Here is an 8,249-nt window from a genome sequence, read left to right on the forward strand (position 1 = left end):
AGAACCACATGCCATGTTAAAATTGCATTAGTTATACTTAAGTTTAAAGTAGCTAATATAGAATCGATCATGGAGTAGCTAGTATCATTAGTTCTCTATGAAAACAATTATAAAAACAGAGTATAGTCTGACAAAAACTGTGTAAAGACACTGGAGAGCAATAAGGGAAGCCAAGACTTATAGACAAAGATACGGAAGGAAATACAAGTGCTTTGATTTCAATATTATGGGTTGAATTATGTTCCCTCCCCAGATTGATATATGGAAGTCCTAACCCCCAGTATCTCAGAATATGACCTTATTTGGAAACTGAGTCTTTGCAGATATAATTAGTAAGGGGACGTCATACTGGAGAAGGATATACCTCTACTCCAATAGGACTGTGTACTTACAAAAAGAAGAGATTTAGACACGGGGAGAATACCATGTGAAGAGATGCTCCTACAAGCCAAGGAACTACCAGAAGCTAAGAGAGAGGCCTAAAACTTATCCCCCCCCCCCCTTTTTAACAGGGTGATGGGTAAATTATTCTTATTTTGCTGTCTTTTCAAACTTTCCTCAAAATGCTTTGCTTGTTGGTTTTTAAACAGAAAAAAACATCTCTTGCTTGCCAGTTGTTAGAAAGAGAAAAGTAAGAGAGGAAGAGAGTGAGTATGTGGGCAGGCAGATCTGGGAGGTTGAAGACAAAATAGAATCAAGGCTTGTTATGCAAGACGAAGAAGGAAAACTAGGTCAGGTTGTATGATCAGGCCCCCCTGTGGATGACCAGGTGTGAAGTATACCTCACCAGTGCAGGTTCTTCTTTAGTGGACTGACTAGTAGGCCAGGTAAGGGAAGGATGCTATGTTGCTTCTTATTCCATCTCAGCCCTCGCCCCTAATGAGGTAGCTGCTGTGGCTTTGATGCATTTCACTATAATTTCTTCATATTCTTCTTGGGTCAGTAACCCTCCCGTTTTACTTTTTTTTCTTCAAACTTGGGCAGCACAGCTGCAATGTAGCCTTCGGTGGATGGCTTCTCTTGAAGAATAGATGGTTTATGGATGTTTTCTTCACTTCCATCAACTATCCTCTAACACAGTTAGATATGGCATATTCTTCTCCACCTGAGCAGTAAATCTTACACAGGTGCAAGTTCTGTGAAAAACTGTGTCCCCCGCTTAAACTTCCCAGAGACTTTGTTCTGAAGTCTGCTAGAGTTGGTACTGATTTGATTAAAAAAGGCTTTTAATTGTTTTTTCCACTTTGAAGAACTGAATGAGATCCTGCCAACATGATGACATATGTTCGGTTAGAGTGCCATAGTATACAGTGGTCCTCACAGGTTTTCCTTTGACATCCTGCTGTTTTTCCACATCTCTGAAAATGCCATTCCCTTGGCCTGTTTTGTGTCAGTGAGTAAAGAAGCGTTCCACAAGCAACAGCATCAAGGGCTCAGCAGCCAAGGTGGCCGCAGGGTCCTTGGGATCGGTAGTCATGGCAACCTCGGATGCTACAAACCCTCCTAAACCTTATTGTTTTGTAGCATCTTCAGGGGGAGAATGGTCCTGTCAATACCTTAATTTTAGACTTCTAGCCAGAGCTGTCAGATAATAAATTTCTATTGGATAAGCAACCAGTTTGCGGTACCTTAATATAGCAATCCTAGCAAACTAATACCACGAGGTTGGCATTTTGTTTACAATTTCCTCTCAGGTCATTTGTCAACATTTAAGTTACATATTGATAAGCCAAGTAAATACTGAAAAGTTATTAGTAAAAGTGAGACAAATTTCCACAAAGTTGCAGTGTTGAGGAGAAAACCCTTGATCTCAGAACCCACTGAAGAGGAGAGATCTTGTTAAATAAACATGGCAAACAGATGGGGAAAAAATGGAAACAATTGCAGACTTTACTTTCTTGGTCTCCAAGATTACTGTAGACAGTGACTGCAGCCATAAAATTAAGAGACGCTTGCTCCTTGGAAGAAAAGCTATGACAAACCTAGATAGCCCATTAAAAAGCAGAGACATCACTTTGCCCACAAAGGTCCATCTAATCAAAGCTATGGTTTTTCCAGTAGTCATGTATGGATCTGAGAGTTGGACCATAAAGAAGGCTGAGTGCTGAAGAGCTGATACTTTCGAATTGTGGTGCTGGAGAAGGCTCTTGAGTCCCTTGGACAGCAAGGAGATCAAACCAGTCAATCCTAAAGGAAACCAACCCTGAATACCCATTGCAAGGACCGATGCTGAAGCTCCAATACTTTGGCCACCTGATGCCAAAAGCTGATTCATTGGAAAAGACCCTGATGCTGGGAAAGATTGAGGGCAGGAGGAGAAGAGGGTGACAGAGAATGAGATGGTTGGATGGCATCATAGACTGAATAGACATGAGTTTGAGCAGGCTCTGGCGGATAGTGAAGGACAGGGAGGCCTGGTATGCTGCGATCCATGGGGTTACAAGAAGTTGGACATGACTGAGCAACTAAACAACAGCAACAAGTAATATTAGCTTTTAAAATAATAGTGTATCATGGGGATTAAAATTTCTATAGAATTAAAATACACACTATCAAACACAAACCACATTGTGGGAGAGTAAATGAAGGTAAAGCATTTTAAGGTTCCTATATTGTACAAGAAGAATAAAAAACACAATTAAAGGTAGATTTAAGGATGGATGTTATAATATCTACAATAACATCTTAATTTATATATATATATATATATATATATCTCCAACTCTGAAATATATTTTAGATTGTCTTAGATAGGGCTATATTATATCAGATAAAGTAGACTTGAATGCAAGAAATATTAATAGAGACACAGAGGGATATTTCACAATGATTAAAGGGTAAAATCAACTAAATGAACTACAGTTCTAAATATGGATGCATCTAATAACATTGCTTTGGAATCTATAAAGCAAAAAATTGACAAAATGGAAAGGAGAAGTAGATAAATCCACTATCTCTGCTAGAGACATTAACATGCATCTTTTAAAAATAGCAAAATATCAATAAGGGTATACTGATGGTTCAAAATGCAGAATAAACCAAAATACTTAAACAATATATTGACTTCCAGTTTCTCAAGGACAGAGCCTAGAAGTCACTAATTCATCCTAATAAATAAAAAGCTGAACAGACTGAAATGTTAACAAATCTTCTTAGATCTATAAGAGAGGGGAGAACACAGAACAAACCATTGCCCCCAAGACTGGAAAGACAGAGAGGTAAATACTGGGATTCGAGGCTTACCAGAGCAGAGATTGACAAGCAAAAACCAGTGTAACCAGGACCAAGGTAGAAAAACCTAAACTACAATCGGCAAACTATTGAAGGCTCACTACGGACAACTCTGAGAGTTAAAAACTCCAGAGGAACCAAGTTATAGGGGTTCTACCAAACTTTTGTAAGTTTTACCTCAAGGAATTTGACTAGATCCTCAAAGGAAATATCAGAAAAAATCCCAGTGTGCTTCCAGTAAGGGTAGGGAATCAGTATGAATACGCTCAGATACTGTGTTCATCATAACAAATCCTGCCCTCAGGGGAAACTAGTCAACCAGAGATCAACCTGCTGGGGTTAGTATCAGAGCTCACGTGACCCGGGGGAGGGAAAATACCCAACTCAGTCAGCACTCATATTTCACATGGGAGACGGGAAATACCCAACCCCAACCCACTTCAGTCATCCTGTCCCACACAGCAGTGAGAAAAAAACCTGAATACTGGTGAAGTGCAAAAATTCAGAGGTAAAATACTGACGCCTCATCATAGGCTACAAGGTTCTTCCTCGTCCCCAACGCCTCACCACCACATTACTAAAGGCCTGTTTATAGCAGTTTCTTTTACCTGGTATATAATGTTAGGCTATTAAGAAAAAAAAAATTATAAGACATGCAAAATGGCAAAAAATACAATGTGAAGAGACAGAGCAAGCATCTGAACAAGACATGAAGAAATTTTGGAATTATCAGACTGGAAATTTAAAACAATTATGATTAATATGCTAAAGTTTCTAATGGATAAAGTAGAAAGCATGCAGCAAAAGATGGGTAAGGTAAACAGAGAGATGGAAATTCTAAGAAGAATCAAAAAGAAATGCTAGAGATAAAAATACTATAACAAAACAAAAACCCCCAAATGCTAACTGGAATGAAGGATGCCTTTGATGGGCTTACTAGTAAGCTAGACAAGGCTGAGGAAAGAGCTTGACAATGTATCAATAGAAACTTCAAAACTCAAAAAGCAAAGAGAACAAAGACTGGGGTGAAAAAAAAAAGAAGAAGAGAATACCCATGGACTGTGAGACAATTGCAAAAGTTGTGATGTGATATACCCATAATGGGAATACCAGAAGGAGAAAATAGAGAGAAAGGAACAGAGGAAATACTTGAAACGATAATGATGGAGAATTTCCTCAAATTAATGTCAGACAACCAAAACACAGATCCAGGAAGATCAGAGAATACCAAGCAGGATAAATGTCAATAACATATGTAGAATATTACACCTAACAACTGGAGAATAAACATTCTTTTAAAGCATATGCAAAAAATCTACCAAAGTTGACAATACACCCTGGTGGATCAGATGATAAAGAGTCTGCCTGCAAAGTGGGAGACCTGGGTTCGATCCCTGGATCAAGAAGATCCCCTGGAGGGGGAAATGGCAACCCACTTCAGTATTATTGCCTGAAGACTTCCATGGACAGAGTAGCCTGGAGGGATACAGCTCATAGGGTTTCAGAGAGTTGGACACAAGTCAGTGAGTAACACCAAAGAAAATATCACCAAATATTAAAAGGCTGCAATCACAGAGTATGTTTTCTGACAGTGGATCTAAGAAAGAATTCAGACACAAAAGATAACTTAAAAACTCTCCAGATTTTTTTTAAACTTATTTATTTTTATTGAAGGATAATTGCTTTACAGAATTTTGTTTTTTTCTGTGAAACCTCATGATGAACCAGCCATAGGTATCCATAAATCCCCTCCTTTTTGAACCTCCCTCCTATTTCCCTCCCCATTCCATCTCACTAGGTTGATACAAAGCCCATGTTTGAGTTTCCTGAGCCATACAGAAAATTCCCATTGGCTATCCATTTTACATATGGTAATTCAAGTTTCCCTGTTACTCTTTCCCTACATCTCACCCTCTCCTCCCCTCTCCCTGTGTCTGTTAGTCTATTCTCTATGTTTGTTTCTCCACTGCTGTCCTGTAAATAAATTCTTCAGTACCCTTTTCCTAGATTCTTTATATATATGTGTTAGAATACGATATTTATCTTTCACTTTCTGACTAACTTCACTCTGTATAGCAGGCTCTAGGCTCATCCACTTCATTAGAACTGACTCAAATGTGCTCCTTTTTATGTCCAAGTATTGGCATCACCGACTCCATGGGCATGAGTCTGAGTAAACTCCGGGAGTTTGTGATGGACAGGGAGGCCTGGCGTGCTGCGATTCATGGGGTCACAAAGAGTCGGCCACGACTGAGCGACTGAACTGAACTGAATATTCCATTGTGTATATGTACCACAACTTCTTTATCCATTCATCTGTCAATGGACATCTAGGTTGCTTCCATGTTCTAGCTATTGTAAATAGTGCTGCAATGAACAAGGGGATACATGTGTCTCTTTCAATTTTGGTTTCCTCAGGGTATATGCCTAGGAGTGGGATCGCTTGGTCATATGGTGGTTTTATTCCTAGTTTTTTAAGGAATCTCCATACCGCCTTCCATAGTGGCTGTATCAATGTATATTCCCACCAGCGATGCAAGAGTGTTCCGTTTTCTGCACACCCTCTCCAACATTTATTGTTTGTAGACTTTGTCAGTTGTTTCATTTACTATTATTTTCTCCCATTCTGAGGGTTGTCTTTTCACCTTGCTTGTAGTTTCCTTTGCTGTGCAAAAGCTTCTAAGTTTAGTCAGGTCCCACTTGTTTACTTTTTTTTTTTTTTAAATTTCTGTTACTCTACGTGGCGGGTCATAGAGGACTTTGTTTTGATTTATGTCATGAAGTGTTCTGCCTGTTTTCCTCTAAGAGTTTTATAGTTTCTGGTCTTATATTCAGATCTTTAATCCATTTTGAGTTTATCTTTGTGTATGGTATTAGGAAGTGTTCAAATTTCATTCTTTTACATGTAGCTGTCCATATTTCCCAGCACCATTTATTGAAGTGAAGTGAAGTGAATTTGCTCAGTCGTGTCCGACTCTTTGTGACCCCATGGACTGTAGCCTACCAGGCTCCTCAGTCTGTGAAATTTTTCAGGCAAGAGTACTGGAGTGGGTTGCCATTTCCTACTCCAGGGCATTTTCCTGACCCAGGGTTCAAACCCGGGTCTCCTGCATTGCCAGCAAACGCTTTACAGTCTGAACCACAAGGGAATTCCCACCATTTATTGAAGAGGCTGTCTTTGCTCCATTATAGGCTCTCGCCTCCTTTGTAAAAAAATAAGGCACCCATAGGTGCTTGGGTGTATTTCTGAACTTTCTATCTTGTTCCATTGGTCTATATTTCTGCTTTTGTTCCAGTACCATACTGTCTTGATGACTATAGCTTTGTAGCATAATCTAAAGTCAGGAAGGTTGATTCCTCCAGCTCCATTCTTGTTTCTCAAAACTGCTTTGGCTATTCACGGTCTTTTGTGTTTCCATATGAATTGTGAAATTTTTGTTCTGATTCTGTGAAAATGCCATTGGTAATTTGATAGGGATCACTTTGAATATGTAGATTGTGTTTGGTAGTATAGGCATTTTCACTATATTGATTCTTCCTACCCAGGAACATGGAATCTCTCTCCATCTGTTTATGTCATCTTTGATTTCTTTCATTAGTGTCTTATAATTTTCTGTATATAGTTCTTTTGTTTCCTTAGGTAAATTTATTCCTAGATGTTTAATTCTTTTTGTTGCAGTGGGGAATGAGATTGATTCCTGAATTTCTCTTTCTGATTTTTCATTGTTAGTATATAGAAATGCAAGTGATTTCTGTGTATTGATTTTGCTAAATTCACTGATTAGATCTAATAATTTTGTGATACTATCCTTAGGTTTTTCTGTGTACAGTATCATGTCATCTGCAAACAGTGAGACCTTTACTTCTCTTTTACTGATCTGGATCCTTTTATTTCTTTTTCCTCTCTGACTGCTATATCTATGACTTCCAGAACTGTGTTGAATAATAGTGGTGAAAATGGACACCATTGTCCTATTTCTGATCTTAGGGGGAATGCTTTCAGTTTTTCACAATTGAGAATAATGTTTGCTGTAGGATTATCATATAGGGACTCTACTATGTTGAGGTAGGTTCCTTCCTTCTATGCCCATCTTTTGAAGAGTTTTAATCATAAGTGGGTGCTGAATTTTGTCAAAGGCTTTTTCTGCATCTACTGAGATGATCATATGGTTTTCATCTTTCATTTTGTTAATATGGTGTATCATATGGATTGATTTGCATATATTGAAGAATCCTTGCATTCCTGGAATAAACTCAACTTGATCATGGTGTATGAGCTTTTTGATGTGTTGTTGAATTCTGTTTCCTAAAATTTTGTTGAGGATTTTTGCATTTATGTTAATCAGTGATATTGGCCTGTAGTTTTCTTTTCGTGTGTTGCCTTTGTCTGGTTTGGGCCTCCCTGGTGGCTTAGAGGTTAAAGTGTCTGCCTGCAATGTGGGAGACCCGGGTTCAATCCCTGGGTTGGGAAGATCCCCTGGAGAAGGAAATGGCAACCCACTCCAGTATTCTTGCCTGGAGAATCCCATGGACAGAGAAGCCTGGTGGGCTACAGTCCACAGGGTCGCAAAAAGTCAGACACGACTGAGCGAATTCACTTTCTTTTCACTTTTGTCTGGTTTTGGTATCAAGGTGATGGTGACCTTGTAGAATGAGTTTTGACGTGTTCCTTCCTCTGCAATTTTTAAAAAGAGTTTTAAGAAGGATAGGCATTAGCTCTTGTCTAAATGTTTGATAGAACTCTCCTGTGAAGACATCTGGCCCCGGGCTTTTTGGGGGGGGCGGATATTTTTTATCACAGCTTCAATTTCAGTGCTTGTAGTTGGGTTGTTAATAATTTCTATTCTTCCTGGTTCAGTCGTGGAAGACTGAACTTTTCTAAGAATCTGTCCATTTCTTCCAGGTTATCCATTTTATTGCCGTATAATTGTTCAAAATAGTCTGTTATAATCCTTTGCATTTTTGCATTGTCTATTGTAACCTCTCCTTTTTCATTTCTAATTTTGTTGATTTGATTC

The 8,249-nt window shown here is 38.8% G+C and overlaps 1 pseudogene; it reads right to left on the bottom strand.

The window, feature by feature from the left end:
* Positions 1–853: 853 nt before the first annotated feature.
* LOC122688524 lies at positions 854–1,477 on the bottom strand (annotated as a pseudogene).
* Between the last annotated feature and the right edge of the window lie 6,772 nt (positions 1,478–8,249).

The sequence above is a fragment of the Cervus elaphus genome, chromosome 33 (assembly GCF_910594005.1).
Source record: "Cervus elaphus chromosome 33, mCerEla1.1, whole genome shotgun sequence".
NCBI lineage: Eukaryota > Metazoa > Chordata > Mammalia > Artiodactyla > Cervidae > Cervus > Cervus elaphus.